Genomic DNA, 20,866 nt, shown 5'->3' with positions numbered 1-20,866 from the left:
AAACAAAAGTCTTTCACTTACCATATAGGAGATGACTGCCTCAGACTTTGAAGTAAGAGAGCTGTGAAATCTTGTTTATAATTCTTTATCATTTGACCGTCATGTCTCCACAGTGGCTTGAAAAGCCTGTTATTTGGTCCATTTAATTTCCAAAGGCATCTGCACTAGATCCAAAGAAATCTTAATTTGTGTTTACATATGTATGTTATCAGACCCATTATTGAATATAATGGTTTACCTTCATAATGTTAGTAGGCACATTGTCGAAACAACTTCTGTGAGCTCTGAACTGCGACTCCTTAAAACTGCAAATGCCGATATTCTGAATCACAAAACCTCACCCCCTTTTTGATACATGGTAGCACTTGTTTTATATATGGAGCAGTCTGAAATGTCGGCGTTCACTGTTTTGTTCGACTTTTTGATGTGTCATCAGTACAGAATTCATGGAAATGGTTTGACCATGTGCACGTTCAGGGATGTGCCTGCCGACATTATGATGGTAAACCAATATAAAGCATCTTTTGGCATGTATTTATCAAAACAAATGACATTACTTGAGAGACCTCAGAGTTTCATAACTAAAAAGGTTAGTGTCTCCAAAAATATTAGTTATCAGGAGTGAGTGGCAGCCCTTTCTCTACAGAGGCACTCAGTCTTTTACAGACTCCTCCACGAAGATCTATCTCTAGCCTTTTGCTATGAAAGATCCAACCCTATTTGATCTCCTATGCATTCAGAGAAATAATGGTTCATCAAATACACAGTTAAAGGAAGTAAACCTTCACCAGCAGATGAAAATGCATGTCAGTATGACACATTTTCATATCCCAATGTATCACCTAACTCTGGAACAAAATGCCACCAAAGGTAAAGCATATTGGCAGCCTTGCCACCTTCAAGGTAAACCTAGATAATTGGATGGGTAGCCTCAAATTCTCTCCTTGTCTATCTTGTCTTGCCTTACTTGAGGCTGGTGGGAAATGAAATTTTGAATAGTATTTTGGCCTGGCCTGAAATGTTCTGCAGACCAGTTGTCTCATACTTACCTATGACCCTATGAGCCTACGTATTACTTGAGGGTGGCAAGTTATTTTAAGGGCATCTTCTTAAAGATGTATATGTCTAGGCCTCTTATAGTCCCTGTGATCACTTGCCTTATATTAGTTTCATAGCTTTAGAGGAAAGTACTCAGCTAGCTGCCCTTGTGGGCCATTTAAGCCTAGCCAATTTCCCTTTTTTGTGCTGGAAATAACCTATCCCATTTAGTGCAGATCGACCTTAGCCATGGTCATTAATTATATATTACCCCAGTGAGAATAACTGGGATCTTACCATAGACAACTGGAGGGGACCCATGCATGGGATAAAGCATGTAGAAATTGCCTCCACCATTAGTAGTATAGTTAGGAGTATACGGGGCAGTCCTGGGGTAAATTTTCTGTACACATTTTTGATCACAAAGTAATCACAAAAAAAAATACTCCAACAATACTGAATACTGGAAAAACAAAATCATCCACAGCACACCACAGACATATTTCCCCAGCAAACACATTCAAGGCAAAACTATTTTAAAAGGTACAAACACCTAGTATGTTACTCTTAAATCCAATACATTTCCTTAACTTTTTTTTCAATTAATTTACATTTCTGCACAAAAGCACTAAAAACACCCACTTAACACTTCCTAAAACAAAGATTCACTTACTGTCAAAAAAAGTGCAAATAATGCACTTCTGTATGCAGGGCTCTGCTGCTAAACCCCCAGTAAATGTACATATCAACTCTATAATTGCACCACCGTGAAAAAAGGCATAACTTCTGAATTCTGCTATAGTCGACCTATTGCATTTCAGTTATAGTGTAATTCTGTCCACTTCATCACTGACAATAAAGCACTAAAACTTTTTTTTATATTAAATGAGCAGATGACTATCTGTATGGACACTTTCTCTCTCTCTCTCTCTCTCTCTCTCTCTCTATATATATATATATATATATATATATATATATATACACACACACACACACACACACACACACACACACACACACACACACACACATATATTGCTGTTTTTTTTTTCTGACTTTGAGTCCTGTGAAGCCATATTGCAAAAATATTTCATGTTTTGATAAGCTTTGTTCCTGCCTTCTGTTGGTTATTATTATATTTTTATTATTTTTATTATATTTTTTCCTTTCTGTCAGAATTGTATTAAAATTATCATGTTTATTAAAAGTAGATGAGACTTTTGTCAGAAAGAGCTTAACATTGTGTTTGATCTTGCCTCAGCTGATTTACCTTCAAGCATCAGCACTGCACTGAACATCATTGTATCTCCAGGTCTTCATTTCCTGTTACGAAAGAATCATATGAGGAAGATGTATTTGCCTAAGGCAAAAAATACAGAAAACCTTAAATCCAAAGATAAATCTGAATGCTCCGGTAAATGTGCAGAATTCAAAGTCACCAGTAAATATTTTTTGAGTGACAGAGTTACCAGATATTGGTAAAACTGCTAAGTCTTAGTACTCTAAAGCAGATGGCACAGGTATAGTCAAGCATGGTTCTTCTGGGGTCAAATCAAATGACACAAGGCAGAGTCACAAAAATCCAAGTCATGCAACATTACGCATGTAAAAATAAAAAAATAAAAAAATCACACAAAAAATAGCTAACTGCATTTAATAACAAAGTGTTCAAACTGAACTAAAATATATGGAAAACAAGTAAAAAAAATACTGTGATTTAGTTTTAAGGCAAGGCAGAACTGTTTTCCTAGTAACCCAACTAGGAAATTAACTATATTCAGTCTGAAATTGCACTATCTTTCAGACAGAGTAGATACAGGAGTTTCAAGCAAAATCAGTTATTTGCCTTATTTTCATATAGTGCAATCTTACAGTTGATAATATTTGGGATGAGTGCATAATTGTGCAGTCAGCCCAACTGAGTAGCAATATAATATCCCTCTTTCGGAATATCTATCCTTAGTAGGTATCCAAACATTTTATTTGCTGCTATCATGGCTACCTCACACTGTTCCTGATGGTTCAACTCATGTGAGATAAATAAGTGTAATTCCTTTCAGGTTCACATCCATAGCTTCTACTTAACACAGTGTTGCTGTAGGCATATTTTAATGCTTTAAATTTGACTGCCTTGAAATTCAGCTGCCATATTTCAGTCCACAAATTCAGCCATGCTAAGCGCAACCTGGGGAAATTCCACAGCCCTTCACAGCTGCATATGCTGGGTTATCCCTAGTGAGTTTGATACTGTTCTCAATTCTTTCAGCTATATTTGAAATGAACAAACACAGGACTGTTGGACAAGGACCATCCCATCTATTATTGACCAGTGTCTTCCTTTATGCAATAGCATCCTTCTTTCTCTTTCTGCAGTATTCATAAAAAGTTTTTATTCCTTTTCATCCTAGCTTCCATCAATACTCATTCAGCTTGCACAAAGAGCTCAGGAAGTTTGCACTGCAACTTTTAATGGGCGGAGCCTAAACCTTTTCACAGAATCAAATTATGTCCTCACATTTCAAACTCTTCTTCTTTCGGCTTTTTTCCGGTTAGGGGTCGCCATAGTGGATCATCTGTCCGCTCATGATTGGCAGTGGAGTTTTACAGTGTAGAGTTGCCAGCCCGGCGCCCAACCTTCTACAGAAGGCACACACACTCACACCTAGGGCCAATTTAGAGTGTCCAATTCACCTACTGCAAGTCTTTGGGAAGAAACCAGAGCACCCGGAGGAAACCCACACGACCACAGGGAGGACATGCAGACTGTGCACTGAAGGCACCCCAGCCGAGAATCAAACTGGAGAACCTCTTGCTGTGAGGCGGCAATGCTAACCGCTGCACCACAATTCAAACAAATGTTCGTATCACTGAAACCATAAAGGATTATGAAGGAAATATAAATGGCAAACTCTTCAGCACAAACTATTTTTATAGTAGTAATATTCTTTAGGTTCTAGGTCTTAATCCAAATTTTATAAGTCACAGTAAACACAAACTATTACATTTGTAATATTTTGTAAACAACTTACAATACCTCAGCAATCACTCAAGTTCCTCACATACTGTCAGCAGACTCAAGTTACTCACATACTGTCAGCAGCATTTTATTCAGCTAGTTGAAAACTTTCATATGAGGCTAAGGTGTTCTGTCTGTTACTTGCTTGTTGAGATATTTAGAAAAATTTGAAAAATTATATCTATGTAAATTAAGATCATAAAAGCAACAGTTAATATCTATTTGCCTGCACTAGACAGAGGTCAAATATTAATGCAGGTGCATTTGCTATTGTTTAAACTTTAAGATGAAGTATTTTAAAACCTTGTACATAGCTTGATTTTGGAAACATCAGTGGGTGCAGTGCTGTATGACCCAGGCACATGTTCCAGAATACTTACAATCTGTGCCATGTTACTTAATATAATACTTAGAAAACAGATTCAATAAGGACAGCAGGGGGCAGCACCACAGTTTCAAGGACTAGGCATCACAGGTATGGCCAGCAGGTACAGATGAGGAGTCTGAGGGAGAACCACCAGCTGCAGATGCTGCTAGCAGATGGAGGCATGCACAATATGCCCTGGCTCTGGCTAAGAGACAAAGGATAGCACACACACAATCACTACCTAGCCTAAACACTAAGATCCCACTCAAATACACATAGGAAAACTGATGCCTATCAGACACCATAACCTTTACTTAACCATGTAATGGCTGTGCTCTCACAGCATCAGAGAGGGACAACTCCCAAGGTCATAAATGTTACATGCAGTAATGACACGGTACGAGTGGAACCTGTAAAGAAAAAGATAAAACAAGTTATATCACTGATTACTCTCAGTTTTAAATATGTATATACCACTAAGCAGAGCCTTTTTGCATGATGTGTGCAGTTATGTCGGTAATATCTCCTCTGTAAGATATTTGCAACATACAAATATGTTTTAGAATTAATAGTTTGCATCACGTATTTCAAATGACCACCATCCATAAAACATGGAACAGGTCAATTAAACCCTCGTTTGCACAACCATACTACAAAGCAAGACTGAAGTACCTAATGCTTCCAGTGCTGTAAGCATCAATATAAACTGAAATACAATGCTTTACAACAATATAGAGGTAATCCATTCACAAATGAGTAGAGAAAAAAATCTAAACTACTAGCTCTGGATTATATACTGATAAATCCAATCTTGTGAATAAGCAAGCAACAGCTATACACTATGGTCATCAGACTTATAAGCATCCCTAAATCACAAAGACTTGTGCAAAGGGCAGGGCACAGTCACTTCCATTTGCATAGGGTAAGTGTGTGCTGTGGGGGGGGGGACAAGGCTGACACCAAAGAAGTGAATGTCTGCAAGTAACAAACACTGGTATCTCTCAAAGTATACAGCATTCAGGGCTAGTAACAACAGATTTATAGCAGTCAACAGCACTGTTTAGATAGTTTGCACGTGCGAGAGTTGGTATGGGCAATATGTGTGTGTCTGTATGAACACAATCAAGCATTGTGCTAACAATACATCATGGAATCTCACACAGGTGTGAGCCCTGTATAGCAGCCTATTTAGTTAAGAGTCATTGCCCCAGCTACAAGAAGCACTTCTGCCATGACTTGAACTGGTAATTACATGGCCCTGGCTAGAAGCCGGGCTGCTACCTGAATGTGATCAGTGTCTGCTGGATGAGCTGTCCATCAGGACTACGTCCAGAACCATGATCCCCAGCCTGCCATATCTGGGTGTGGACACTGCAATCACTAATGCAGCAGTGGATGTAGTGTCACTGAAGGAAGGGGATCCTGCATGGCCACTACTGCTGACAAGAAGATGGAGTGGCTCTGCAGCCATGTGGATGCCCACCCTCTCCCATAAGACATTCCATCACAGAAACTGCCTGATCCAGTGTGTCATTTATCCTGCGTAAGGAGTTGCCCACATGGTTCAGGGAGTCACTCATGTCAGAATGAACAACATTTTGTAGTCAAACTGTCTCTTTTGAGGCCCTGGTGGAACATGTCTGTGCCTCCACTATGGTCCTACATATTTTTATGGTGGCACCTAATGACACACTAGTTTCAGGAGGAGAGTGAACAGCAGACCTCCTCTGAGCACCCTCATCAACCCTCCAGTGTGGCATCATGCCCTCACAATGGCTGCCAATTGCTTCTGCAACCAGAGAGACCACACTAGCCGGATCAACTGTGTCAACCTCAACCTGTCCTGCATCAGAGGTCTCTGTGTCTTTTATACTCATTGGCATACTGACTGTGCTTGAAACATGGGGGGATATGGGAGTCACAACCTCAGTGTCAGTCTGATCCACTGCACCCCCCCAGACTGTGCCTGTTCATCACCACCATCATCATCATCAGAGGCTACTGAGACTCCAACATCAGGTGTTTGAAGTTCCACATTGCCACTCTCAGGATCACCTATGATAACAAGGAGTAAACGCAACACACAGAACAATGGACAATAAAATTGATCACATGTTTTCCTTATAAAAAAAACAAGTTAACTTTCTAAACAGATGCTAAAGCTACAAAAACTTTGCTGAATCTATCTTATATATAGTATTAATAACACAATGTGTGGTTACCATGTGCAGATTGGCTGGCAGCCTGCAGACCAGAAGTGACTGTATGAGAGGAATGGTTATGAAAGAAGTCCACTATGTATCACAATGCAAATGAAACAAGTAAAAGAGAACATTCCTCTCACAAGCACAGGCTAAAAACATTCTCATAAAAATTTAGTAACCAGACGGCTGTCCCTCCCGCAAACTCACACAGTTATCTCTGGTTCTCTATCTCTGTACACATATATATATATATATATATATATATATATATATATATATATATATATATATATATGAGCCCATTGTCAGCAGAGACCCAGGAAGCAGACACGTCTTTGAAATGTGGGAGGAAACCAAAGCATCCAGGGAAAACCCACTTAAACCAGGGAGGATATACAGACTCTACACAGAAAACACCCCAGCCTAGAACTGAATCAGAGAACCTCTTGCTGTGAGGTGACAACTCCAACCACTGCACAACTACACAACACAATGTATGTATATCTATATGTGTTATTAATACTATATCTGTCATGGCTTAGTGGTACATTACTTTGTCTAGGGTGTGCAGGGTCCTTGGTTTGAGCCTTGCAAGAGCTGTTTATTGGGTTGGGAGGGTGGCCTAATGGTTAAGATGTTTGCCTTACAAACACAAGGTCTGGGGTTTGAGTCTCACAAGGGGTAATTGGCTAGGCTTAAAATGGCTTGCAAGGGCAGCTAGCTTAGTACTAATCTATGAACCTAAGAAAGGCCTGACTTTCAAATTGGGTTGGGAGGGTGGCCTAATGGTTAAGGTGTTTGCCTCACAAACATAAGGTGCAGGGTTTGAGTCTCACAAGGGATAAATGGCTAGGCTTAAAATGTCTTGCAAGGGCAGTTAGCTTAGTATGATCCTATGATCTCTATCTATATCTGGGTCCCATACAGAACGCTGACAGCTCACAATGTCGACACCCATATGGCCGATGCCATATGGTCGACGTTCAGAATATCAACAATGGGGAAACGCTATTTCCCAATAGTGCAGAATATAAATATTTCCATTCTTGCACTGTAGTGCGATCTTGGAGTTGGTATATTAAAGGTAGGGGGGGGTGTGGGGAGCGGAGCACAAAAAAGGACATTTTATTTTCCTTTTTTGTGAAGTTTTGGCACTGTCGATATTGTGAGTGTCGACCATATGGCATTGGCCATATGGGTGATGGTGTTTTAGGCTGTCGGTGTTCTGTAGGTGATATATATATATATATATATATATATATATATATATATATATATATATATATATATATATATATATATATCTATATAAACATATATATATATATATATACACACACACACACACACACACACACACACACACACACATACATACACAGGGGGTGTGGGGGGCGGAGCACAAAAAAGGACATTTTATTTTCCTTTTTTGTGAAGTTCTGGCACTGTCGATATTGAGTGTCGACCATATGGCATTGGCCATATGGGTGATGGTGTTTTGGGTTGTCTGTGTTCTGTAGGTGATATATATATATATATATATATATATATATATATATATATATATATATATATATATATATATATATAGATATATATGTGTTTGTGTATGTATATGTGTGTGTGTCTGTGTGTGTGCATGTGTATATATATATATATATATATATATATATATATATATATATATATATATATATATATATATATATATATATATATATATATAAAAACATATATATATATATATATATATATATACATACACACACACACACACACACACACACACACACACACACACACACACACACACACACACACACACACACACATATATATATATATATATATATATATATATATATATATGTATATATAGCCATCAGACATCTTAGATATATGCATATAACAATATAACAATGACACTTGCTTCTTGCATATTTGGAAGATATACTTCTGACTCTCTGGGTCTGTTGTCCACATCTGCACCAACGTCAAACAGTCTGGTGGAACCCTCTGATGAGCTATCTTGATCTCTGATACTGGACTTCAGTTTGAGTTAGTGGTGGTTTGGTTGCAGGACCACCCTTCCATAGCCACCTCTGCCTGGGAAATTGCAGCAGCCTTATGGTGGGCAGAGGTTATCAAGTCAGTTGCCCAGTGTCTTATCTGGGAGTAGGGTCTCCCATGCTCTCCAACAGCATTAAAGTCATTGATCACCTGCTGCCATATCCTGTTCCAGGCACATTGGTCCCCTCTACCTCGCCCTAAGAGAAAAGCTCCATGGTGACATAAGGCCAGGATAATGACCATTTTGTGCGTCATTATATGGTGGCTTATAAGGTACAAATTTCCTCTAGGGTACCATATCCCTGTGTGGGATGAAACAGTAAACAAAACAAATAAATAGACAGGTTGGCTGTGAGCTCATTTCAGTGTGACCGTATGCATTCAACATGCACACAACAAATTTCTACACATTAAGTGCTTTCTATGACTACATACAAGTTAGAACCCCCAATCCATCCCCCCAAACCACAAGAAAAAAATGAAGTATATTAAAAATAAATAATCATCATAGATCTTTTAACACTTCTATAATGGAGATGACAGAGGTTTAATTAAACTTTGTAATACGTTGCTGCATTAAGAATAACAATTATAAATGCTGCATTAGAAAAGTAACACCAAACTGTGACAACTGCCATATCCACTGCTGTGGAGTTCAATCCAGTAGAAATACAAAAAGAGAACAGCATTATACCTTACATTTGTTTACCAAAACAGAGCAAATTTTACTTTTCCTTATGTATGCTGTTAGTTATTAGATTAGCATGTAGCATTTATATAACCATACAACACTTGCCTATTACACGCTTGTAGGTGATAAACCCATTTCCTATTGGTAGCACTGTTATTTCTTTGCATATACATGTCCATTTATAAATTACCTGAAATTACAGCTGTAAGGCCCTTTTGTTTTTGTGTATATATGGTGAGATGGATAATACAGCGGTGCTGTCAGCTTTTATAAATGTATTCCCCGTGTAGACATCCTTATATGCAATAACTGCATTCAGTACATTCAGCCCATGATGTATCTTCTATTCTATTCTATTCTTGCTGTTATCTCAATGTATATCACATCGTCACTCTATTTGTTACAATGCAGGTTTATGTCCCTATTACATCGTTTATAGCATCCGTTATTATTTATTTCTGAAACTGGGGGATCGGCATTCACACCAATTATCATTACATGCATATTACAGGTTTTATGTTGGAAATGCTTCTTATGCACTTTCGTCACATTTGCCTGCAGAATATGAGTGCACTTTAGACATTTCCTCTCTCCAGCAGTACTACATCATTATAACACCTTTTTGGTGGTATATTTCCTCCATTTTACTTCCCCTCATGCTGTACTGTGTCCCTGTACTTCCCCTTAATATATCTGAGCATTGCCTATATCTGATTTGTTTTGTTTACATTGTCTGCTGGTGCATGCAATCACCTTTTCATTGCTACTAACTGGCCATGGAAAGGTGACTGCAACTGTATAGATGGGATGAGCAGCATGCATACTTGATTAATGCTACTGTTTATCTTGCTAACATGCTTACATTGTGTGGGCATAGCATGGCGCAAACATGATTGTTAATGAATCTCATGGCATGTCTTTTACAAGATATGTTCACATAAGCTCTCTCTCCTGATTTTACTATTTAGAATTAGTTTTAATACTTAAAAGGATATTTGTCCATTTCGTAAATAACAAAACACTGCTGTATATTGAATTGCTTTTGGATTTGGCTGTAAATACATATAATTGTTTGACCTAAATAAATAACTAAATAAATAAATAAATAAATAAAATAAGATTTAGTTTTTTGGCTTGTATGAAACTTCTCAGTTCTTCTTCTTCTTCTTCTTCCTTCCATAGTATTTTGTGTTCAAACCAGTATGAAAATGATTTTTTTAAAAAGTATTGTTTTTAATTCTACAAATCTAGTATGAACAAAAATTTAACTTAAAAATGTTATAATTGCTATTCTGATTGAATGTGTTATTGTAAGTTTTTAATGTGAAAATAATTAGAAAAAATTTCCTGATTCCTTACTAGAATGAATATAGGCGCACTGATAATATGCAGTATTATTACTTTAAATGTAATAATTACGAAAATCAAATATAAATTATGCCTTCATATTTTACAAATCATTAAGTAACAGTTGAAATAATTATTTTAAATAGTTTGGGTCATCGATCACCAGCTGCTGAAATTCACTTCAGCGAACAGCAGAATTTTCCCCACGGTTCTGAAACACTCGCCCATCAACCATCCAGAATACACAAAGCCCTAAATTAAATCCACTCAAATGGGGGGCTTACCCTCCACACCCCCCAACTATATATACCAACTCCGAGTTTGCACTACGGTGGAGAAAAGGGCAAAGCTAAGATGATGGCTAAGTGTTTCTGAAGAGTGGAAAAAATTCTGCAGTTTCCTGAAGTCAATTTTTGCGGCTGGTGATCGATGAAGACATATTCACTGAATATGTCTTTTGCTGAAGTAATATAGACCCATATATATATATATATATATATATATATATATATATATATATATATGTGTGTGTGTGTGTGTGTGTGTGTGTGTGTGTGTGTGTGTGTGTGTGTGTGTGTGTTTGTGTGTGTGTATCTATACATGGGAATAACCCTTTTGTCTAATTGTCATTCATTTCAAATGCATTCTGTGATGCGCAAGGTTATCAGATGGGTTATAGAAAAATATGAGTAGGAGACTGGTGTTATCATGAGGTCAGTCAATAACTGTCATAGGAAAATGTTCTCCTTTCTCCCTGGAGTCAGTATGTTTAAGTTAGCAGGGATGAAGAGGATGCAGGGGTTGAAGAGGGCTTGACTCCCTGAAAAACACTTATTTGGAGTTTTCATTGGGTTGCCTTTCAGTTAGGCTTTTTCAGTGGGTGTGCATGTGCATTCAGGGAGTATTTTTTTGATACAGTGTCAAGTACCTATATTATATGTATATACATATATATATATATATATATATATATATATAAATATAAATATATATATATATATATATATATATATATATATATATATATACATATACAGAGAGAGAGAGAGAGAGTGAGAGAGAGATTTATTCATCTATATGAATGTAAGACACCCAATAGAATGGACATTGCACCAACACATCTGATCAACACCATTTGGTCAATGTAAATAGATGGTCGACAGGTGTGCAATATCGACAATTCCTTGTTAGAGAAATATTCCTTTTCCATGAGGATTGTGTGATATACAAATTAGTATATATAATTAACAGGGTGTGTTGGGGCAGCGGGGCTTGCACCCCTGCAAAAATACTTGCTGTTGGTTTAGTCCATTCCTGGGTAATCACTGAAACATGCGCAGAATATGTTGATATTGTTGACTTTGAACTTATGACGTTGATCTGCTGGATGTCTCTGCACTCTCCATTTGGTCTAGTGCCCTAGACCCATGTATATATATTAAATAGGTCTTTTAAATGTCATCTGCACTAGCTTGACAATGCTACATCAACATGCTATCACCCAAGCATACAGAAACAACCTTGGTGCATGCCAAATTTAAACTAAAAGAAACAGAAAACATTGTTTTTTGGCAGTCACTAGCTCCACTGCACTCCCAATATGTTGAGGCTATGCCCAACACAATCCTTGCTAATTATATATATATATATATTAACTCTGAGATCATGCAACATTGGGGAAAGGGCATATTATCTGACCATGGAAATTGTGCAATCTTGCACACCTGTTGACTATCTGATGAATGCAGAGGCATAACTGGATCAACTAATGCCCTGTGTTGGTCCTGCGAACTAGCAGTCCAATACTCAACTCTTCAAGTGAAGAGCAGAAAACAAGAAAAGAGTTTTCAGATTACTGTAGGAAGTCAGTTGACTTCCTACAGCAATTCAGACAATCCACAATCCGCAACAATTCAAGTGAAGATCAAAACAAGCCAAAAAAATACACCAAACCCAAGTGCCATTCTGTATTTGTACAAAGAATAATAACTGCAGAACTAGCTTCTCAATAACTTCCCCTAATACTTTGTGCCTTTTATATGATTAATTACTGTAAGCATTTCATTGTGTTGAAATGCTGGTGATTTTGTATCTTTGGTTCCTTTGTTCTAGTTATGTAAATGTTAAACTTCATTTGATTGACCATTACATAATTCCGAGATGTTTTTCCCTTTTCTTCAATGTTGCATGATTCTGGAATTAGTAAACTTAATTTTTGATGTTCTAGGAAAAGCCCGAAATGTAAAAGCTGACTTTTGATTTACTTTTAATAATCACAAATGTAACCTTTCAGATTACATTTGAATTACATTTTGTTATGATTTAGCTGGCGATTAATAGTAATCACCAAAGAGTTTGTTTGCTGTTTTGTGTTTTGAATAAACTCCCAAATGATTATTAATTATAAATGTATGTATGTATATATATATATATATATATATATATATATATATATATATATATATATAGGGGTCATATTAGAACTCTGAACGTTTGAAATGTCGAATGTCATATGGTCGACACCATATGATTGACATTTCAAGAGTTTGAAGGTTAAACATAACGGCGCCGTTTGGTGCAGAATGGGAGAATTTCCCTTTTCTGCACTGAAGTGCGATCTCGGAGTTGGTATATTTAAGTGGGGGGAGTGTGGGGGGTGTAGGGGGGTATTGCCCACCTGCCTGCACCATTAAGGTAGTTTTTTGCTTTATTCTATATTCAAACTTTTAAACTTCGATCATATGTTGTCGAACATATGGGACTCGAAGTTTAGAAAATTTGAATATATAATATAGACCCTATATATATGTGTGTGTGTGTGTGTGTGTGTGTGTGTGTGTGTGTGTGTGTGTGTGTGTGTGTGTGTGTGTGTGTGTGTGTGTGTGTGTGTGTGTGTGTGTGTGTTTATGTTCAAATATGAATTATATGAATGTGTGTCTGCATGTGTGTGGGTATAAATATGGATAGATAGACATGGAGTGGCAGACAGAACTATCAAGTGAGTGTGTGTGTGTGTGTGTGTGTGTGTGTGTGTGTGTGTGTGTGTGTGTGTGTGTGTGTGTGTGTGTGTGTGTGTGTGTCTGTGTGTGTGTGTGTGTGTGTGTGTGTGTGTGTGTGTGTGTGTGTGCGACCCTGGAGTTAGAATATATAGTTGGGGGGGTGTTAACTTTTGATATAATATTGCTTAGTAAAACAAAAGTAAGTGGGGGGCTGTGCACCCCACACCACCCCTAACTATATATTCTAACTCCAGGGTTGCACTACAGTGGGGAAGGGGGCATATTCCATTTTCTTGCTAATAATACCTGTCGGGCAAATGAAGTGTCGGGCAAATGAAATTTCAGTCATTTGGTCTCGGGCAAATGGGAGTTAGGTACTTCTTTTGACCTAACTCCCATTTGCCCAACACCCATTTGCCCGAGACCAAATGACTGAAATTTCATTTGCCCAACACTTTATTTGCCTGACACATCATTTGCCTGACAAGTATTATTAGCAAGAAAATGGAATATGCCCCCTTCCCCACTGTAGTGTGACCCTGGAGTTAGAATATATAGTTGGGGGGGTGGAGGGCACAGCCCCCCACAATGGGTGGTGTGGAGGGCAAAGCCCCCCACTTACTTTTGTTTTACTAAGCAATATTACATCAAAAGTTAACAATATCATATGAAATGAAGTGGGGGGCTTCACCTCCCACACCCCCCCAACTATATATTTTAACTCCAGGGTAGCACTACAGTGGGGAAGGGGGCATATTCCATTTTCTTGCTAATAATACTTGTCGGGCAAATGAAGTGTCGAGCAAATGAAGTGTCGGGCAAATGAAATTTCAGTCAAATGGGGTCAGGAAAATGAGTGTCGGGCAAATGAAAGTTAGGTCAAAAGAAGTAGACCCAACTATATATATATATATATATATATATATATATATATATATATATATAATATTTATATATATATATATATATATATATATATATATATATATATATATATATATATATATATATATCTACACCTATATATATATATATATATATACATATAATTATATATATATATATATATATATATATATATATATATATCTATACACCTATATATATATATATATGTATATATATATATATATATATATATGGTTTACTGACATAATGTTGAATTTCATAATGTCTAATAGTCATTTGGTTGAAAAATAATGGGCCAGATTCAGGAAGGCTTACACGGAGTTCAAGAGTAGTGTAAGCCTCCGTGTAAGCCTCCCGATTCAGGTACAGCCCAAACCTCCGTGTAAGAGACAGCTAACACGTCTCTTACACGGACTGGCGGAAATGCTCAATACCTCATTTGCAGCTCCAAGATATGCAAATGAGGTATTTGAGCGATCCACGAAGCAGAAACCAGTCCGTGTAACGGACGTGTTAGCTGCAGAAATGTACTCAGCTGACAACTGAGTACATTTCTGCAAAATCAAAAACGGAGCTATGTCAGCTCCAAATAAAGGGTGCATATGTGTCATTAAGCATGCCAATGGCCAAATATGTGGCCATTGGCATGAAAAGTGTTGCAAAAATAAGTTATTTAACTTTTTTTTTCACGGGATTTTTGTGTTTAACTGCAGCGCACACCCACGCAAACGGGGTGCGCTACCTAAAACTGAAAACTGAAGCTTATAAGCCCACAATTGTGGGATTTATGTATCACATGGAATGTCAATGGAGGGACTTGCAGACTAAAAACAATATGGCCTCCGTTTAGTGGTTGTTAAGGGGAAGCTCCTGTAAGATATGTAACTAAGCATTACTAGGCAATCCTATGTAAATGAGGGTTACAATACTGAATCACACTGCCACATAGGTAATGAGCACTTTCTGAGTAGTGTAAGAGTTAGAGAAGGGGAGGAACAGAGTAAGAGGTAGGTGACATCACGGAGGGAAGGATAGAAAGAAATGTACCAGATTGGAGGGCAATGTAAGGTAACAGATGACAGACAGACATCAGGGAGGGAGGTGTGTCCCAACAGAACACTAGGAAAGTCAAGAAATTGAGGGTATACGCTATCCCTACACTCAAAGTTTCTTGATATCACGTAGCTTGTGCGTGCGCGTGTAAGGCAGGTTCAACATGTGGAGCGTGTTGCAAACTGTTTACAACGGTTTGCGCTGCGTGCGTGTAAGGCAGTGTCGCGTTTTAGCATGAATTAGCCTAGCTAACACCGTGTTAGGATGTGTGCGTGTAACACTGTGTAGGGATGTGTGCGTTTAAGTGACTGTGAGCGTGTTTAAGCTGGTGTGCACATTGCTCCCCTCAGGAAACAGAGAGGAAAAAGGAAACAACCAAAATACAGGGAAACTGCCAGGGAATACTGCTGGAGTTAATTGGTAGAAACAATTACAAGCAGGCAATTACACAGGCAAACTAGAAGCCCAGCCCAGCACTTAAAACACAACAAAGAGCAGTGAAGGCTGTTTCTCACAAGAGATACTGCCAGAAACTAAGCTATCAGAATTGAAAACTGAAATAAAGCTGAACTCAGAGCAGAAATGCTAGGGGCTGCCATGGCTATTATAATCAGGCATAGGCGAATTGCTGAGGGTGGTGACAATGCAGATGCTGACAGACAACCCATAGTGAGGAGAAGGAGAAGAGTATACAGGCCCAGGGTCACCTACCATGGGTTACATGAGCTGGAGATAGTAGAGCGCTATAGAGTGGACAGAGAGCTCCTGCAGCAGATTGTTGAGCTGTGCAGGCCACACCTCACACACAGAACCAACAGAGGGGAACCCATCCCAGTGGAAACCAAGGTATGTGTTGGCCTAAGAATACTAGCAACAGGTACCTTCCAGAGACCAACTGGTGATATGATGGGGATATCACAGGCATCAGCCTCCAGGGATGCCATGTCACCACATGTCAGTGATCATATATATGTCCCTAATGACCGTGAGGTTGTGGCCAGCAATATGCGTCTCTTCCAGCAAATAGCGGGATACCCTGAGGTGCTGGGTGCAATAGACTGCACGCACATACACATCAAAGCACCAGCCGGTGAGCGGGGTAGAGTCTACATTAACCGCAAGGGATACCCCTCCATCAACTGCCAGGTCGTGTGTGATGCCCAGGGCATAATAATGAATGTGTGTGCTGGCTGCCCTGGGAGCTACCACGATTCCCACATCTGGCATCTGACGCAGCTGTACCAATCATTTGCCAATGTGGGCTTCCCACACGGACACCTAGTGGGGGATGCAGGTTATGCACTTGAGCCGTGGCTGATGACACCCATCAGAAATGCACACACACCTGAACAGGAGCGCCATAATGAGGCACACGCACAAACACGTAATATCATAGAGCGTGTGTTTGGGCTGCTCAAGTCACGGTTCCGGTGTCTGGTCACATCTGGTGGAGCTTTGCAGTACACACCAACTACATGTACCCAAATGATCATGATATGTGCTATGCTACATAATATGATCCTGCGCAAACACCTGCAGCAGGACCTGCACTGGGCTGGGCCTAACAACCCCCCACCATTGCCAAGGCCACCACAGGCAGGGGTTGACTCGGAGGAGGAACAACCTGACCTTGTCCCAGTAGGCAGAAGGAGGCGTGCCCAGTATGCCCTGGCCTTGGCAAAGAGGCAACGCATAGCACATACGCTTGGTCAGTAGGAACACTGGGACTGATACCCGCTCTGACTCACTCATACAGTAACAGGGATGCCTAACATGACACAACCTGCTTCCAAATGTACAGGGAGTGTAGTATGTGTATCCGACAGAGGTGGCCCTGCAGCACCACCTGAGGCATGAATGCCATGTGTTAAGTAATGTAATATCATGTACAATATGCACACCTGAGGACCCCAACTAACATCCACCAGAGACATTCGCTTCGGCTGCTAGCGTTTCGCTTGTTTCAACGCCACTTCCGAATCAGGAAGCAAATAATGCAGTACAAGCCTTAAGAACCACTACGGGAGCCATTAACAAAAGGAATAATTATGAGAATAATCCTTTTTTACCCTTGCCGATCAAGAAACAAACCTTTCCCAAAGGAAGAAGAAACAGCTGGGAGAGCAGGAAACGCAAATCATCAGGCGAGATGAACACTCATCAGTCGAGAAGGCAGAGACAGTAAGCAACCTCTTTTTTAATCTATCTGACTATGCTTTGACCACAAGTGACATTGAATTATTAAATAATGGTCTCTCATTTGTTCCCTCAAGAGGGAGCATACTGTCATATTTATTAATTGACTTACGTTCCTTTGCCCGAGCGGTCAGTTTGAAACTGCTCTTTAATAAAGACAGTAACAATCCTATACTGAATACGGGCAGTACTTCAGCTTATAAGAAGAAAAGTTCATTCACACCTGCCATGCCTACTCATGTAGAATCGTTTGTGAAACTGTGTGAAGCAGACTTCTATAATTATTTTAATAATGACATTAAACATTGCGCTTTTTTTAACATGTCAAGAAACAATATACAATCTTTGCAAACTTTAAGACATGATGCTTCACTCACTTTTAGACCAGTTGATAAAGGAGGAGGCTTAGCCATTCTTAACACAGCAGATTATAACAGTTTTATGTTTAACATGTTGGAAGCTGATACAACTTATGTTTTGATAGATCAAGTCAAACTTGGTCTTATTATTAAGAATATTAGAGAAGATATGTATGATATGCTTATGTGTGGTCAGATAACTGAGAGTTTATTTAATTATTTTCATGTTGAGCATCCGGTAATACCAGTCATTAAAGGCCTACCGAAAATGCACAAGGGGATTTACCCACCACCCATGAGACCGATAGTGTCTGGTGCTAAATGGGTTACCGAAAATATTTCCATCTTCTTAGAGAAAACACTTAGACCATTGTTGGAAGCTATACCCACTGTCCTTAAAGACACATACCAACTTATTAGTTTCCTAAAATCTATAGATTTTGAATTCATTCAGAATAAACATCTTTTAGTTACTATGGATGTACAAAGCCTGTTTACTTCAATCCCCAATGATTTGGGAATTGAGGCTATCCGTGAATTATTACAATTTCATCATGATTTGAAAGGAAATAAAGCCATTATGATATGTCAATTATTAGACACAGTGCTAAACAATAATGTGTTTGCTTTTGATGAAAAACTTTACCTCCAGTCCTGTGGTGTAGCCATGGGAACTCCGTGTGCAAACACGTACGCAAATTTGGTGGTACACCACTGGGAACTGAATCATGTTTTTACACATCCTTCCTTCAACAAAGTAATATTATACAAGCGTTTTGTTGATGATATTCTGATTGTTTGGGATGGCTCCATCAGAGAATTTCATGAGTTTAGAGCCTCTTTAGAAACCACCACATCCTTTTTAAGGTTTTCGTTTGAAAGCTCTTACTCATTGATCAATTTTTTGGACACTAGTATTTCTATTAGAGATGGGAAATTGATTACTACATTATATAAAAAAGAATGCTGGAAAAACACAATTTTGAAATACAACAGCATGCATCCCCGCCATATATTCAAAGGCATTTTGAAAAGCCAGTTTACTAGACTTAGTAAAATTTGTATTGACAATCAAGACCTGATCATGAAAGCTGATGAAATGGCTAACATGTTTTTATCAAGAGGATATAACCATGATTTAGTCATGGAAGTCAGAAACAATATGTTGTCTCCACAATCTCTGACTTCATATGAAGTTAGCACTAATTACCGGCCCCTTAATTTCAATAATATTAATTATAAACCCAATTACACTGAAAGAGTTTCTTTTATCACCACATATACTAATGACTTTATGAGCATAAAAAGAATTTTAGTCAATAATTGGAGAACTTTAACGTTGGATGAACCCACCAAAGTTATAGTTGGTCAATCTCCACACATAGTTTATAGGAGTAACCAGAACCTAAAGTCTTTGCTATGCGACATAAAACCAAGACTATTGAACACATATCCAAATAGTAATGTATTGTTTGGAACTTATCCTTGTCATAGCTGCAATTATTGTAAATTCATTACCAAAAACCAAGTTTTTATGCATCCAGAACTCAATTTTACTTTTACACCCAGGTTTAGAGCAAATTGTAATACCTCGGGTTTAGTTTACCTAGCTACATGTGAACACTGCAGTGCATTTTATATAGGCCTTACAAAAAGGAAACTTAAGAACCGGATTTATAATCATCAATATGATATAAGGAAGAGAAATGAGCTGAATGCTCTAGCTAAACATGTGATTTTGAATCCATTGCACTCTTTTGTGTTCAGAGTACTGCAAGTGATAGAAGTAACAGAACGAGGTGGTGATTATCCAAATCATTTAGAACTTAATGAACTTAAATGGATACTTAGATTAAGAGGCCACTATCCGCCAGGTCTGAACAATTATATTAGTATTAGATCCTTCCTAAATAATCGAAGATGAATTTATCCCGAGATGTTATTTTCCTTTAAACAGTTTCCTTTCAGTATTCACATTTAAATGATTTATCATGCATTTTCTACTTGGATTTTGTTTATAACAAAGTATAAATCTTTTAACCTGTTTTCATATTGACATAATTACAGCTATTCAGTTTTTGCTTGGATTTTATTACTTCATATATAATAATGTGTTTTTAAAGATACTCATTATGAATATCAATTTTGAATTATATATTCATATTTATATTTTTGTATTATATAAATTCAAACATATCTATTATTACACATTATTTATATTTATATTTATATCTATATTTATTACTCATACTAATATATATATTCCATATATTTTTACTAACATATTTGTAATACGTTTTAAATTATATATGTTTTTAGAATTTTTATAAATAAATAGCCTTATATATATACATATGTTGAATAACTGAATATTTTATTTCAGCTTTGAAACATTTTAGCAATTTGTTTAAGCTCCTGCGCTATATAATTTTTCTAGCGATACTAAAATAATAGAAAAGAAAATTTATAGCTGCAGCTAGCTCTTTTAATAGCTTTAAACACTGGAATTTTTAATATATAGACATACAGACATCAGGCATGGCTAAATTCCAATATATTTTCAGCCAAGAAATGTTATTATGGTCTTTGAAGAATTTTTGACATGTCCGTTTTTATA

Source organism: Protopterus annectens, chromosome 6.part0 (genome assembly GCF_019279795.1).
Source record: "Protopterus annectens isolate FY-2018-M chromosome 6.part0, PAN1.0, whole genome shotgun sequence".
NCBI classification, from domain to species: domain Eukaryota; kingdom Metazoa; phylum Chordata; order Ceratodontiformes; family Protopteridae; genus Protopterus; species Protopterus annectens.
This window is presented reverse-complemented; position numbering follows the sequence as displayed.